Source organism: Haliotis rubra, unplaced genomic scaffold (genome assembly GCF_003918875.1).
Source record: "Haliotis rubra isolate DU_JTF1 unplaced genomic scaffold, ASM391887v1 Scf70, whole genome shotgun sequence".
NCBI classification, from domain to species: Eukaryota; Metazoa; Mollusca; class Gastropoda; order Lepetellida; family Haliotidae; genus Haliotis; species Haliotis rubra.
In genome coordinates this window covers 902,837-919,631 of record NW_025767413.1, presented here as the reverse complement: position 1 = coordinate 919,631, position 16,795 = coordinate 902,837, and the positions used below count along the sequence as shown (strand labels likewise).

Genomic DNA, 16,795 nt, shown 5'->3' with positions numbered 1-16,795 from the left:
TAAAATATATTATTCATATCTTTAATGCTGCTCAGTAATGCCCCAATTTCAAAGTAAATAGTTTGTCGCAATATCTCTTTCCAGCTGCATCTTCAAAGGAACAGGGGCGTTCATTTATTAACACGCGTCTGCAAGGACGTGAGTCCAATGGTTGCTGTTCCTGTTGCACAAGGGCCTCTCGTCACGACCGTTGGACAAAGTATCTTTGAACTCTGCTTTATTTATTTTGGTCTGTGGTGTAGACAGGCAGAGTTCACAGTCATCACATAACGTCGTTGGAATAACAACATTAACGGTTTTTCAAAGTTGGAGTTAAGACCGTTAGTGTTCAGGCCAAGGTTCAAAGCGATGTCATACATTTTCCTGCCTGTTATGAGGCATCATTTAGTAGTCCTTGAAACAATGTACTTTATGCATTTCTAAGACATTGCTTGACGTGCCCCGTGTGCTGTGGGTTAGTTCAGGCATCGGGATATATGTGGATTTCAGCATGGACATTATCAACACTCGAGTTTAGACACTCTAGAACTGTTTTAGAAGGCATATTTTTGACGGTGTGGAAATAGCAGTTCTCTCGTCACATTTCCAGTGAATAGTTACATGCTGTAAATAATGCCCAGTGAGAAATAGAGTCAAGTTCTATAAAACACAATTATACCTATAATCATTGTCGGTATAATGATAGACGGATATATGTTGAACTTTAGGCATTATATCTGACGAACAAAAAGTCTTTGCTTCAAACCTGCAGTTTCTGCTATTTGACCAAAGGCAATTAAAGTCTTATAATAGTTAATAGAGAATTCCAGGGAATATGACACGTGGTTGTTATATTTACATATTATCTATCTGTGTAAAGGTATGTCAACAAACCATCTATAGAAGATACAATGAAGGAATCATGCCTTATGTTGAACACATGTAGAGTTAACATCAAATGGCTTACATTAATTATCCAGTATCACACGGTAATGGACACCCATCAGTCTAACCATGCAACAAGCCAGCAAGCATATGTTCAGCAAACTGAGCCCCATGTAATACGCAAAGGGTAGAAGGTGAAATACGATTCCACCAAGTCACGTTTGTGTAGACGTAGATTAATGCTGATAATTGTCCTGGTCGTGAACACTAACTAAACATTTTGGCCACATGCATGAGTAACTCAACTCAACATGGATGCACTTGACACCATCAGCTCAACAGTACAACAAGTGTACCTTGTCGGTCAGCAGGGATACTAGACTAACGATTACGGTCTGAATATATATCTTTTTGATATTGACAAATAATCTCATTTAAATTTAAAAGGAGATTGGAGATTAAGAACCTGAACCTTAGGAAATCTAGACTTGTTTCATTTAGGGCTTTAGCATTGTAGGGAGGGCTTGGCGGTAGGGAAGATAATGTGGTTCAGGGACTGTGAGACAGACTACATTGTATGTAGGGAGGGCTTGGCAGTAGGGAAGATAATGTGGTTCAGGGACTGTGAGACAGACTACATTGTAGGGAGGGCTGGGCAGTAGGGAAGATAATGTGGTTCAGGGACTGTGAGACAGACTACATTGTAGGGAGGGCTTGAGACAGACTACATTGTAGGGAGGGCTTGGGAAGATAATGTGGTTCAGGGACTGTGAGACAGACTACATTGTAGGGAGGGCTTGGCAGTAGGGAAGATAATGTGGTTCAGGGACTGTGAGACAGACTACATTGTAGGGAGGGCTGGGCAGTAGGGAAGATAATGTGGTTCAGGACTGTGAGACAGACTACATTGTAGGGAGGCTTGGCAGTAGGGAAGATAATGTGGTTCAGGACTGTGAGACAGACTACATTGTAGGGAGGGCTGGGCAGTAGGGAAGATAATGTGGTTCAGGACTGTGAGACAGACTACATTGTAGGGAGGGAAGGATGTGGGCTTGGCAGTAGGGAAGATAATGTGGTTCAGGACTGTGAGACAGACTACATTGTAGGGAGGGCTTGGCAGTAGGGAAGATAATGTGGTTCAGGGACTGTGAGACAGACTACATTGTATGGGAGGGCTTGGCAGTAGGGAAGATAATGTGGTTCAGGGACTGTGAGACAGACTACATTGTAGGGAGGGCTGGGCAGTAGGGAAGATAATATGGTTCAGGGACTGTGAGACAGACTACATTGTAGGGAGGGCTGGGCAGTAGGGAAGATAATGTTCAGGGACTGTCAGACAGACTACATTCGCTTTGTGAAAAGGGACCCAGAGTGTTAGGGCCCGAGACAAACGCTGTCAATAGCTAAGAATCTGATCTGTGCAACATAGTGTGCAATATGATTATAAACATGCACTACCTATACAACACAACACAGCAAAAGACAAATACTTCATACAGAGAACTGCTTTTTGCAAAAATATGCTCTGGTTGCATTGGAGAGATGGCATCACTTAGTTTCTTGCTAGTTCTTTATTAATGCAGATCTCATTAAAATCCATGGTATTTTTCATGGTGGCACTGGAGCTTCAGAGGCACACTGTCCCCGTACCCTACTTCAAATGTTTATCGGGTGGACCAAATCCTTTGCACGTCACTGGCTTCTGGGTATTCGGATGGTGTCGTTGCTCGCGGCATCAGCAGGGGTTTCCACAAGTTTAGGGTTTACACAATTTTTCATTAGCTGTCGGGACACGGATGGGCCAGTCGTCAGAGACGCCGCAACTCGCCATCGTCGTGTTCCTTGGACACTCAAGACAAATATGATCGTGGGCTCGTTTCCCGATTATGTTTATTAACACCGTACCGCGGGTTTTACGTCTGAGACCTGCATTACCTAGGGTATTCCTCTCACATTAAGCTGAGACTGAGAAATTACTGGAATATTGTTCAAAATGTCTATGAACTTCTTGCTCTCATACTGAACACCGTCATTCTGACAGCTTACAGATAGTCATGCATTCCTTTGCATCTAACTGTAAACTTGCACATGTCTCTAAGATACAAATTAATGCAGTAATTTTAAATGATAATTTCTAAAAAGTAATATATAACAGACATGTTCCCGATCCACAAGGCGTTTGTAGCGCTACGACATTCGTAAACCTATGACTAACTACAGAGTTACGACAGGTCGTAACGTTACGAACGTTTTGTGGATCGGGATCCTGGGGTTCTTAGACTGCCCCCTTATCTAGACTTGCCTCTTTAAGGGATAGAATTACTATACATCCATAGTCTTAGCATTTAGTACAGCTTTGGAGCAAGGCTAATAGAACTCCTGGGTGACGACTTTCCTCCACATTAAATCAAGATGCCGAGACATAACTGATGTGGTGTTTAAAGCGACCTTCAACCTACTTACTCGCTCACGCATTCCTTTTCAATAACGGTGGAAGTAAGTCAGACAAGAAAATGCATAATTCAGTGAACTTTCTCCAATCTCGGCCATCTAGTACGTTGCTGCATGGCGTGCAGACCGAGGCCAGCGAAACTGACTGGTATCTTTAGAAATTGCTTTTTGGAATTTTCAAACACATTTCCGAATAGTCACTGAGTCGTTTTTACACATGTAGGACAGAATGTACTCATCTATTTGACCGAGATACCATCTGTCAGACGCTGTTCCATCAGATCTGGAATCTCTTCGAGGATGTAGCTATGCTTTAAAAATAAAATTCAAGGATGCCGACAATATCCAAGTGTTAGCAAAGCACTTGGGAGGTTTAGTGAGGAAACTTCTTAATATGTGTACGACAATGCCGTACAGACAGACAGACAGACAGACAGACACAGACAGACAGACAGACAGACAGACAGACAGACAGACAGACAGAAAGACAGACACACATTTACAAAGGAGCCTTGAGAACCCTGAGAACTTGTATCAGGGTTTTCGGGGTCTGTTAGACTAACGCCTAGTCTCTGAATATATATATTATAATTTTGATAGTAACAAATGGACCCATTTAAATTGAAAAAGAGCCCAAGTCAGATTGGAGATTCAGAACCTGAGGAAATCTAGACTTACTTCATTTAGCATTGCAGGGAGGACTAGGCAGTAGGGGAAATATTCTGGTTCAGGGACTGTGAGGCAGACTAAGGGTCAGTATGAGACACAATTTGAGACACATTTCATGATCATAGCGCAGAACATAATTTTCAGAATTTTGACGACTCTGCTGCCATTCACAGGTTATTCTCTGGTGTTGGTGTTTTCTGTTTACAGTGTTCTCTGACGAAACTACATCAGAGAAGTGTTGTAATGTGTTGTATATATACTGAGGGAAACAAATCAGGAACACATGAAAGCACAAGTGTTCCCTAAAGTTTAGTTTTTTCCAGGTTTCTTCACAAGCTTTGTATTGCACTGTGGGTGAACATCTGAGAATATATAAAGGAACACTGCGATGAAATGGTGTTCCCGTATTTGTTTCCCTCAGTATATCTGGTATTTGTCTTTAACAAATGAAGAGGCAGTTTACAGACATTTTCACAAAACGGATTTCAGATTAAGTCTTTCCCCTGACTTTCTGTTTGCACAGTGACAACAATGGCAGACTTGACCACTAGGAAACACATCCAGTGGGACGTGATACTCAAGCATGTCCGGGGGACCGTAGACTGATGCTTAGTCTCTGAATATATATAATTTTGATAGTAACAAACAAGCCCATTTAAATTGAAAAGGAGCCCCAGGGAGACCAGAAATTCAGATTCTGAGGAAATCTAGACTTGCCCTTTATTTAGGGCTTTAGCATTGCAGAGAGGGCTTGGCAGTAGGGAAAATAATGTGGTTCAGGGACTGTGAGACAGACTAGGGGGACCGGTCATCCACCCAAACTGACCGATATCACACGGGCTGACCAGTTAACATAATATTGACCTTGGGAGATATGGGCTCTAGGGTCTGACACGTGGTTGTTATTGGTAGCGGCAGGGACGGGATTGAGGGGGTGGGGCTAGCGGGATGAGTGGGGTAACAGGGGCTAACATGGTTTGCTCAGCAAGCAACGGGTGCGCTACAATGTAGATGGGGTTACGTGTAATGAGCCTCCGTCCGTATGTATTGTACCACGTACAATGTGTGAGGGATGGTGACCATACGCTACAGTCACTAATCCTTTCACAGCAAGTGTCCAGGTCGGATTATATATTTCTTATGGCTTAGAACATATGAAGCCTCAGACACATTTGATAGTCACCCACTTATCTATTTATGGATGTAATGTATCAGAGTCAACTCTTGTGGATACATTTATCGTCACACATCTGATGACAGCGTCTCACAGTCCCTGGGCCACATTATTTGCCCTTCTGCCCAACCCTAAAGGAAGCAAATCTAGGTTTACCTCAAATCTCCCTTCTCACTGGGGCTCCTTTACAATTTAAAAGGATATTTTTCTAAAAACAATTATATTTACTCAGAGACTAAGCGTAAGTCTGTCTGTTACCCGGTTAGGTAGTCCGTCTCACAGTCCTGAACCACATTATTTTCCCTACTGCCAAGCCCTCCCTGCAATGCTGAAGCCCTAAATGAAGCAAGTCTTGATTTCGCCAGGTTCTGCTTCTGAATCTCCCATCTGAATGGGGCTCCTTTTCATTTTAAATGGGTTTATTTGTTGCTATCAAAATTATATATATTCAGAGACTACTTTTTGTGGCATGACGTCATGTTAAATGGGTTCTGGTCAGATTTTGTTGACGCTTTGCGACAGCTGTAAGTCTGGCGGAACTACATCAGCAGAATAGTGTAGAGCTGAAAGATTTGAAAGCTCCACTTGCGAATTGTAGCCATGTCAATGGTTTGTGCACCGGCCCATTGTCCTGGCAGATTATAACATTTTCCAGCTTCCCACGTCTCGTAGATTTAATTTCATCCCATAATTGCCTCAAATGTGTCGCCTAATATGCTCCATTTATTGTTTGGCCTTTTGGAAGATGACCATTTTGACACCATTCAAGAACATGGAGGTCATACGTAACTAGCTACATTTCCAGCTGACGGTCAAAGCCGTTAGTCTTAGCTATGATGTAAAATACTTCCATTGTTTTGACTGGTGTTTGGACCCCGGTTTCATTCACAGTCACGAATCGTTGTGAGAATCCCTCAAAATCAGCGTCAAGCTGAGCTGGATTAGTACAAGACATGTTGTGTCTGGTGCGGTTTTTATCAGACCTTAGAAGCTTTGGAACTCAGCGAGGGATTCTTCGTAAGAATTTAATCTATCCAGGAATATTTCGGTCAGTCATTACCATAAGTGGACTCTCTGGATCATTACAAACCTTCCAGGGTGGGTGTCGTCATCATGGCACTCGCTTCCACAGGCGGGGACGTCATTTCCTAACGTTGTCATCGATGACTTTTAATGTTGACTCCAGGATTGGTTGGACAAGGTTGGACTCAACTCAGTGATAAGGATTCAAGGTTCGAACTGGCACAGAGATGAATATTCTAGTTTGTGTCTGAGTTTTGTTTTTGTTGTTTAACAACGCACACATTATTCAAGCTATGTGGCGTCGGTTTGTAAATAACTGAGTCTGGATCAGACAATTAAGTGATCAACATCATGAGCATCGATCTGCGCAATAGAAAAACGATGACAATTATCAACCAAGTCAGCGAGCCTGACCACCCGATCCTGTTAGTCGCCTCTTACGACAAGCATGGGTTGCTGAAGACCAATTCTAACCCGGATCTTCACGGGTCTTATACGTGGGAGACACAGATTCAGGATTTGTAATTACAAGACATATATAACTAACTCTCCCACTAACTAAGATTTCAAGATCCAAGGTTTAAGTTAACTCAAGCTGTGTGTACATTTATTGATTTGTCTTAGAGATTATAGATACGTAACATAACATAACCTAACATACTCGTGTAACATTACATATGTATAAAAGCTAGATAATTATATTATGTTTCTATTCACAGATATCTCACTGTGAACTACTTCAGAGAAATCAATCTGTATTATAGATTGTAACTGTGTTATGTGTGAAACAAACTGCTTGTTTTTAAGTTCGGTGCTATGACACTTTTTCTTGGTGGATAATAGTGTAAAAGAGAAGGGTGTATTTTAAGAAACTCATTTAAACTTTGTAATCAAAATGTGTATATGTGCAGACTTGGTCTCGTCGCTATATATATGGCTGAAATATTGCCGATGCGACGTAAAACTTCAACTCACTCACTCTTCACAAAGAACCACCATTTCCAACAGATGACACGTGGTATCTCCCAACACGCAATGTGTACCGTCATTACAAAGTACTCAGCGATCGGTTCCTACCCGATGACAGAAGTGTACGCACTCACCGACAGAATCCGATTGTCTGAACCAGAGACCAAATACCGGTATATGGTCTCTGTCTGAACGGAATGATGGGAAGTGCAATTGACACTAATTGACTACCACTTCAGTTGATGAATAATTTCGGGTCATCGCTAGGTTATGGGACGGTCAGTCAGTAAGCATCTATCATAAAACTGCAATTGCTCTATGTAGAACGTTTTGCGGAGCCGGTGACTGACGAGGTGAAATTGGGTTTACCTTCGCATTCAAGAATATTGCACTTAAATAGCGACGTCGTTCACGTGTGTTAGTACGTGCGTGCGTGTTTCTATTAGTACTGACTACTGTTGGTTTTACAACGGTAAATGTTTTCAAATGCCGCAGTTTAACATGGATCCCTAAAACAGACACATTTTACTGTCCCAAAGCCGACCAGTCCTTGTTCTATATGTTTAATGTCAAACACAATTTGATATGACACGAACGGGGATCTGGCAGATGCTCTATCCACTGCACCAAGGACGCGGTCTGGGAAGTATCTGGAAACTAGCAGATATACACTACTGAATTCATAACAAGAAAAGGATGCAGAAATATAATTGGATCATAAGTAGAAGCTCACCAACGTAACTTTTGACATGAAAAATATCAACATTCATAGGCTCGTAATTGTAAACTTTCATCGACTCGTTTTGATATGTTTGATATAAGATACACTCGGGTGAGATTCTCTGTGTCGTACAAAATCTCATCATAACCTCGACAAGTAATCTGCCGCAAGATGACCTTTCATCATGGCGTATCATCATAGTTTTGGGGCAGTATAAAGCAAAACATACAGATGTCAGCCACACAGACTAATCAAGATATTCAGTATATCAACATATCCTGACATATCCTGCTCACATCAGAAGAACATTATACTTTAAAATCGCAAATAGCAATTTTCAGCCGTCCATGTCATTTTACCCTCAACACCAAAATGAAGCCCTGTCTGCTTTTGTCTTTTCTTTCCAAATCAAATCAAATCAAATATTTATTGTGCAAACGTTCCATACAGAAACAGTGACAATATTCTATAAACTACATAAACAAGATATATAATGAATCACATATATATGATGAGCAATAAAACATAATAATACAGATGTGTATAATAATAATAATAATGGCCTAGGACAATCAGATCTTCTATATTTGTTTAAAGTTGTACATGTGGTAGCAAATAATTTCTATACTATTTGGATCATTATTTCTAAAAAGGAGGTTAAATTTTTCAGTGGTAGTAAGTCTGAGAAAGTTATTAATTTTAGAGGAAAGGGAGTTAAATAGTACTTTCTTGCATCTAAATATTTAGTGCAACACATGAAATGGTGTTGTTCATCCTAGGACTGAGCATTTATCACACAGACGGTCCTCCAAAGGTGTCGGTGGTCTTGTTCTCCTACCCAGTTCAATTTTTAGTCTGTGATCACTCAGTCTTAGTTTTGTGAAGTGGATACGGTGTTTTATTATCTTGCAGTGTTGCAGGTATGGTTCAAAGTTGATTTCAGATTTAAATACAACGGTTGTGACATACTAGTAGTGTTTAAGCTGATACTTTTTTCAAAACCTCAAACCTGTGTCAGGTGAGGAAAGGAACCTAATGAAAGTATATGTAGCCAAATATCCTCGATATCCACACACCGTAGATTAACGTCAGAAGGTCAAGATATTAACTTGATTTTAGAAAAATAGCTTCTTTCCTAGAGGAGAGGAACGCCCTTGTTTATTAGCAGCTATGAGTTGTCAGTATCTCAGATGGCCTTCATTCTGTCTTATCAATGAGGAATGTGTCAATACAATATGTCATATGGAGCCATTCTAGAAAATACAACACTGTCTGAACTTAATTCATACAATATATACCAAAGTAAACCACAATATATGTACTTTTAGCCAAATAGCCTTGTCCATTGTACCTGTAAGGTGTATATTTTCATGAATGGCAGAATGTCATTCTAGTGATGCATCGATATTTTCCCAGATAAACACCCTACTTTATCATTTCATGCATAAAGGTCTCTGTATGGTGATGACCATTTTCTGTATACGTGTACAGGGGGGTGGGGTGGGGTGGGGCATTAGTCATGGTTTCGATCTGGATGCTTAGCCCTCCCAGGGTTGGAGCTATTCACATTCCTCGCGATAAAACCTTTCACTCAAGCATAAATTGGTCTTGCCTCTTCAATCCTGCTTTCCAAGCCAGCGACCTTGATCCAGTCGAATAGCTTTCCTCTAAACTGGTTCTCCTGTTTCAGTGCTAACCCTGTCGGTTGTTTTAATTCCCTAGACGGAGCCTAGTGATGTTGTGTCCAGGGCAGCTGGCGGATCGTGCCGCCTCCAGCGGCTAGCAGGTCGCTGATCGACCCTGCCATACACACGCTGGAGATCAAGGCCAAGCAGACATTCACAACTGCTTTAACTACAAACCGTCAAGGCTGCGTTTGAGCGATCGGTTCAAGGGGTCATCCAGAGGTCTCAAGGTTGTGGCGTGTTCTTGACAATCATAAACACGTTTAGCACCTTTCATCGAAGCGCTAGCTGCCAGGTGTGTTGAGACTGGTTTAGCTGGTTATAAGTTTAAATATTGGGAGCGGCCATAGGGTGCTGGGTATGGTCGGTAGAATCATTCAGACATACAGTTAAATATCATAGATACATTCAAATATTTCCATCTGGCAAATCTGGTAGACTATAAAAACACATGTGTTTCTGCTTGTTCTACAGAATCGAAATATCTATCGACTTTCGTTAAAAATAAATAGCTTTCCAGAAACTTGCATATTTAAATCATGAAGCGGAACACTTTCTGTCGACAACTTCTTATAGCAAAAGATGTGAAGTTTCGGTGTATATGTTAACACCGTTAACAAGCACATTATGAATAATCGTTACCTGTTTGGTCAACAATATTTTTGAAATGCTGTCTAAATGTGGATAGAAACGCTTATTGTTTATATCTATGCTAGGTTTGTTGGAAACAATTAAATATTAAATACTTAATTATACTGTGTTATCAAGCGGAACAAAAACATTAATCGTTATTTACGACAGCCTATGCAGAAAACAAAGAGTTAACACGTCTTTAAAGTCATTATCCGGTTTTATGAAGTTTACTATAGGTATCAATCACAGACACACACAGACACAGACACACCCACATCCACTTGTGTTTCTGTATTTATATTATACCTGTGGTTAGGTCACCATATGTAGAGTTTTATTACATATTCTTCTGTTATATTTATTCTTTATTTCATAATAAAGTCTCATGTTATCTTTTCTTGATCTGACCCGTGAATATCCGGGGTAGAATAGGTCTTCAGCAACCCATGCTTGCCACAAAAGGCGACTATGCTTGTCGTAAGAGGCGACTAACGGTATCGGGTGGCCAGGCTCGCTGACATGGTTGACACATGTCATCGGTTCCCAATTGCGCAGATCGATGCTCATGCTGTTGATCACTGGATTGTCTGGTCCAGACTCGATTATTTACAGACCGCCGCCATATAGCTGGAATATTGCTGAGTGCGGCGTAAAACCAAACTCACTCACTCACTCACTTTTCTTGTTCTCCGTATCGTCACCGACAGTTACGTCCGTGATGTGCTGTGTCTGTGTTGTTTCCTCTGTTACATGCGTAAACATATATGTGGCTTTAAACGCCAGATGGTCATGTAAAACATATAAGCAGGATTTAGGCTTCCCTTTCTCGTGTAATCGAAACTGGAGACTGCCCCTTATCATATCACAGCACAGTATCATGTTTCGCCATCTACCTTTCAGTTTCCATGGTAACCGATATCAGTTGAAGACGACTAATCTCATATGGGACAGTCAAAAAAACCGGCTAGGTATAAATATGTGTAGTCAGGTCGTGGAGGAAATTCACAGGGGTTGTTTTTATGTGCTCTATCATATTGACCACCAAATCCACCTTTTCGCCAAATGAATGATCAAATACGGTAGATTCAGTGTTCCCATCCCAGCTTTAGACTATGTATACAGTTGTGACCATCCAGCAAGGAAGTTGATTCACTCTTTCATCAATTCAATGTCTGCAGTGTTTGACAATACAATCAATATTTTCATGAGTGAGTGAGTGAGTGAGTAAGTCACCAGTGACGTACAGTCTTCCTCCATCTTGTCCACCTGTATGTAAATACCCCTATTATGGAGCGAGTGAGTCAGTTTAGTTTTACGCCGCGCCCACCAATGTTCCAGCTAGCTATATGGCGGCGGTCTGTAAATAATTGCGTCTGGACTAGACAATCCAGTGATCAACAGCATGAACATCAATCTATGCACCTGGGATACGACGGCATGAGTCAACCATCGCGTTAGTCGTCTCTTACGACAAGCATGGGTTACTGAAGATCAGTTCTAATCCGGATCTTCACGGGTCCCCTATCATGGACTAGGTCTTGGCGTAGGAAATAATAATGACATTGGAACAGTGTAAGGATGCCAGAATCTAATATAAGTGAGGTGAGGTGAGGTGAAATTGGGTTTAACGTCGTGCTTGAGAATATTTCGCTCATATGACAACGTGCATGCGTGTGTATGTGTATGTGCGGCTGCTTGTACTAGCCAAGACTTAAGCTGGTTTTATAGTCCTTGCTCACTGAGATACCATGCCGCAGTGAAGCATGAATACCCCACTCAGACACAGTATACAGACTCCGAGCCGACCAGTCCTTGTTGTACCCATTAATGCCGAGCGCAAGGCAGGGACCAACAAGTACCATATTTTAACGTCTTTTGGTATGACGCGGTCGGGGATCGAACCCGCGACCTTCCGCTCTCCGGGCGGACGCTCTAACCACTACACCACGGAGGCGGTCTCTAATATAAGTAAAACCATATATTCAAAAGAGTCCACCATACATTACATGCTTCGAATGTTGTTTTTATTAAATTATGGTATTGAAATATATTTTGGTCGCCACTAAAACTACCTCTTTAGAAAGCCCAATCATAATACTGGACGAATGTAACGCCAAGTGTAACAGTATTTTAGTCAGAGCATCTTATGCTAATACCGGAGGAGAGCTACATGCCGATGAAAGATGCAAGTCGATGGCATTATCGCGCATTGACTGACTAGCAGACAAATATATTAACTTCTTCTAGCTTTTGGCCACAGTTAGCAAGTTTGCCTTTTTGTTATCATGTAGCGTGTTTTTTTATGCAGTTAATCCGCAGTCATGGTCACAGGGGCTTGTAACGCCCAAAGAAAACCCATGGCATCAAAGTATATTTATATTTGTTATAATGTTAAGGCCCCGCCGGTGACAGTATATACCTTGATGCCAGTTTGTGTTACGTTACAAGTCTCCGTAGTCATGGTGACTTACTGCTGATAAACAGACTCGATTATCGTTTGTAAACATGAAATAGGATAAGCTAAGCTAAGCTAAGATAATATTTTTCCTGCTTTAAAACAATTATAGCTATTTGATCATGAAACCTTAGCGTTGTATGGGAAGAAACGTTAACACGCTAACCATAGTGACACAATCATAATCCTGTTTACTTAAAACATATCAAGAACTGTTCCCAACAGTTTGTCAGCATATCCAAAACGCAGCACCAATGCCCCAGTGCTGACACCGTGGCTAGTGGCCATGCTGTCACTGAGAGCTGATTGGTCAGTTTCTGAGGTAACTGGCGGTCAGAGGAGTTTGGTCCGGTCATACCAACCAGCAGTTTTCCGGTCAATGAGCATCACCATGCCAACAGGGCCTTCCTCTCAAAGGGCGGGTTTACCTGTGAGCTGGGGCTGTACTTTATGGGTTGAGATCAGCTACACGTGGGGTCCCAGATGCACAACAATGGACCTATGCTAAAGTACTCATAATTGATGCGGCTTTCTTGTTGTCCACTGTATTGTCTTCGCTATTAGTTATCAATCGAACCGTCATTATATAAACGCATGTCCCTATTAATAATCATATACAAAACACAATGTTCAGCAAACGTTTCATGCAGAAACATTGACAATATTCTATAAACTATACAAACATATATAATACGTCCAGATAACAATACAAACATATATAATACGTCCAGATAACAATACAAACATATATAATACGTCCAGATAACAATACAAACATATATAATACGTCCAGATAACAATACAAACATATATAATACGTATAATACGTCAGATAACAATACAAACATATATAATACGTCCAGATAACAATACAAACATATATAATACGTCCAGATAACAATACAAACATATATAATACGTCCAGATAACAATACAAACATATATAATACGTCCAGATAACAATACAAACATATATAATACGTCCAGATAACAATACATACACAAACATATATAATAACGTCCAGATATATAATACGTCCAGATAACAATACAAACATATATAATACGTCCAGATAACAATACAAACATATATAATACGTCCAGATAACAATACAAACATATATAATACGTCCAGATAACAAACATATATAATACAAACATATATATATATAATACGTCCAGATAACAATACAAACATATATAATACGTCCAGATAACAATACAAACATATATAATACGTCCAGATAACAATACAAACATATATAATACGTCCAGATAACAATACAAACATATATAATACGTCCAGATAACAATACAAACATATATAATACGTCCAGATAACAATACAAACATATATAATACGTCCAGATAACAATACAAACATATATAATACGTCCAGATAACAATACAAACATATATAATACGTCCAGATAACAATACAAACATATATAATACGTCCAGATAACAATACAAAACGCCAGTAAACATAATGGACATGAAGCTGTCGATGGTAATTGTGTTAGGTTTTACTTGAAGTTCCATACATGTATATATGATAGTAGGTTGAGTCTGTGCTACCTGCTTCATTTCTTTGATTGGCATTCTAGAAGTTGAGTAGATGAAGAATGAGGACTATTTTTTATGGATATACAACTTCTTCAATTGTGTATAAGCGACGTTTCGACATAGATTCTAATGTCGTTGTCAAGCAAGTGACAACTTTCGACTTGCTTGACAACGACATTAGAATCTATGTCGAAACGTCGCCTTTCACAGAATTAAAGAAGTTGTATATCCATAAAAATAGTCCTCATTCTTTACCTGCTTCATTATTTGAAATTAAGCTATTTTCTTGTGGTAGTAAGTAGTTTATATGTTTCATTATATTTTGGGAAACTCCATTAAACAAGGAGTGCCGTACATCTGAATACTTGCTGCTGGGCATGAGCGTGTTATTTTCCTGGGCGGTGACTACAGAGATGTTCTCACACAGGTCTGGGTGGTCTTGTTCTATGATCTGTAGTTTCTCGAAGCAAACTGCTTACCTTATACAGGTGGAGAATACGATGAACACATCATAACTGAAGATTGCATTGGTATTCGATGATTATTGTTTTATATACTGGATTTTCAGTGACTGAATTTCTATTTGATTTATTTTAAGAATTCGGTATAGGCTCAAAGCTTGACGCTACTTTATCGTATTATTTCAATATGATATTTACAATATAAATGAGCACGGTTTTACAGTTAAACTATACACTTGTCTGTTCATCATTCTGTGGCCGTTAAAACGAGACATGCGGACAGAGACAGAAATTATCGTTATGGACTTTACAGATTGATCAATAGTGTTAATATGTACACACCAGACCACCTGTCAAGCCACAGAGGAAAGCTTTTAGTCAAGTGCAGCTGAAGTATTTGACAACATGTATAACAGCATGATGCGTTATGTTTGAATATGCCTACGTTACTGTGCAACATATGGCATGAGCAATAATCTTTGCTTACAAAGGTCGTTTTGCTACCTGATAGCTGGAGAGTCACCTCAATCCCGCTCGACCCCTCCCTATCCGCCTGATTTCCATCGGCCCCAAACTCCTACATGATACTGTTGCGTACAATGGCACACGTGCTATACATAACTGAATACTTGTATACGTTATAATACACAACTTACAAAACAATATCGTATTTAATTCCCATCACAATATAAGAGTCGCTCTGTTTCCTTGATACTGGACCCCCTACCACTGCTGAATCTATGTCTGTATACAGAAACGAACCCTAGCCAAAATCTGAATGCAGAAATGTACCCTAGCACGGGCCCATACCGCATTGTGCCGTTTTCTTGATCGGAACTGTCATACTGTTGTATTAGATGCATTTGGTTGCATTATATAAGAAACGAGCTACACAGTAACAAATATTTCACGATGCACAATATCACTTGCAATTAGTTGAACGAAAACAGCTGCATCCGCTTTTGGTTTTGGGTTGCGGAATAAGGACTGGTCCACTGTCTAGGGTAGCGGGTACGTTTCTGTATTTTGTCTTTGCTTAGGGTACATTTCTGTATACAGAAACGTACTTGGGGTGCACATCTGTAGTACCTGTGCCGACAACGACCTCTTCAGACCCACCACTACACATACATAACTGACTAGATATTCATATGGCATATTGTAGCACAAAATGACTTATATGATATGCATTACAGAATTAACTGCATTGTGTAATTAAGATTCACATTTCATCATGAACAATATTTTGATGAAAATGTAGACTCGCCAATTTGTCGAAAATAATTACAGAAGTACGTAATTGTTCAAGCGGTGACATGTGCAATCATTGCTCAAAGGAACTGTTTAGACCAGCATTTGCAATTTAAGGTACTGTTGTTGACTGGACAAGCAACAGCAAACATTTCACCGCATTCTCGTTTGGTTTTATTTACATGATCACGGATGTCACCAACTTTATTAGAATTAAAATACAAATATTTTGTATGGAGGGTTTTCAAAAGGAAATATAGATTAAAATGTAATTATTACTTTCAATAATTCGTGTAAGGATAAAAAAGTGAAAAAGTATAAAAAGTTCCCGCGAGGCGGATTTGAACCACCGACCTAAGGATGTCTATGATTGCCTCTACAGTCCTCCGCTCTACCAACTGAGCTATCACGGGGCTGGAAGACTCGTGGCGATTAAAGTAGGTTGATGGTATTTTTATTTGATTACGCTTGATCGCGAGAAAACTTAACTAGATTTGGTTACGGAAATTAGGGGCTATATCTTTTAAATGGATACATGTAAACAAGACAATCACAATTCAGATAAACACGGACATAACGATAGGTGTTTCTCCTCAGGGTCAGATCTAAAGTCTCTGCTAAAAGTATGACGGTGACGCAGGTGTTTACCGATGCATATGCACATTACAAATAAAGCAGGGTATTATGGAACGAAATGTTAAGAGTAAACAATGAAACAGTGCCCGTTTTCTTCATCTTGACAGTGAATTACGCAGGAATTGCTTACGGACTCCGACACGTGATCATAGTTTCTGTACCGCAGGCCAGGAAGAGTGACCTCCCTTGACTGTGCGTTTCTTGCTATATTGACAGAAGTAGTAGTAAAATACTCAG

The 16,795-nt window shown here is 40.1% G+C and overlaps 1 non-coding gene across 1 annotated transcript; it reads right to left on the bottom strand.

Annotated features, from left to right (window-relative positions):
- Positions 1 to 16,248: 16,248 nt before the first annotated feature.
- On the bottom strand, positions 16,249 to 16,335 carry Trnay-gua. The gene is given in 2 exon segments: positions 16,249 to 16,284; positions 16,299 to 16,335. It is a non-coding gene; the product is annotated as a tRNA-Tyr (tRNA).
- Between the last annotated feature and the right edge of the window lie 460 nt (positions 16,336 to 16,795).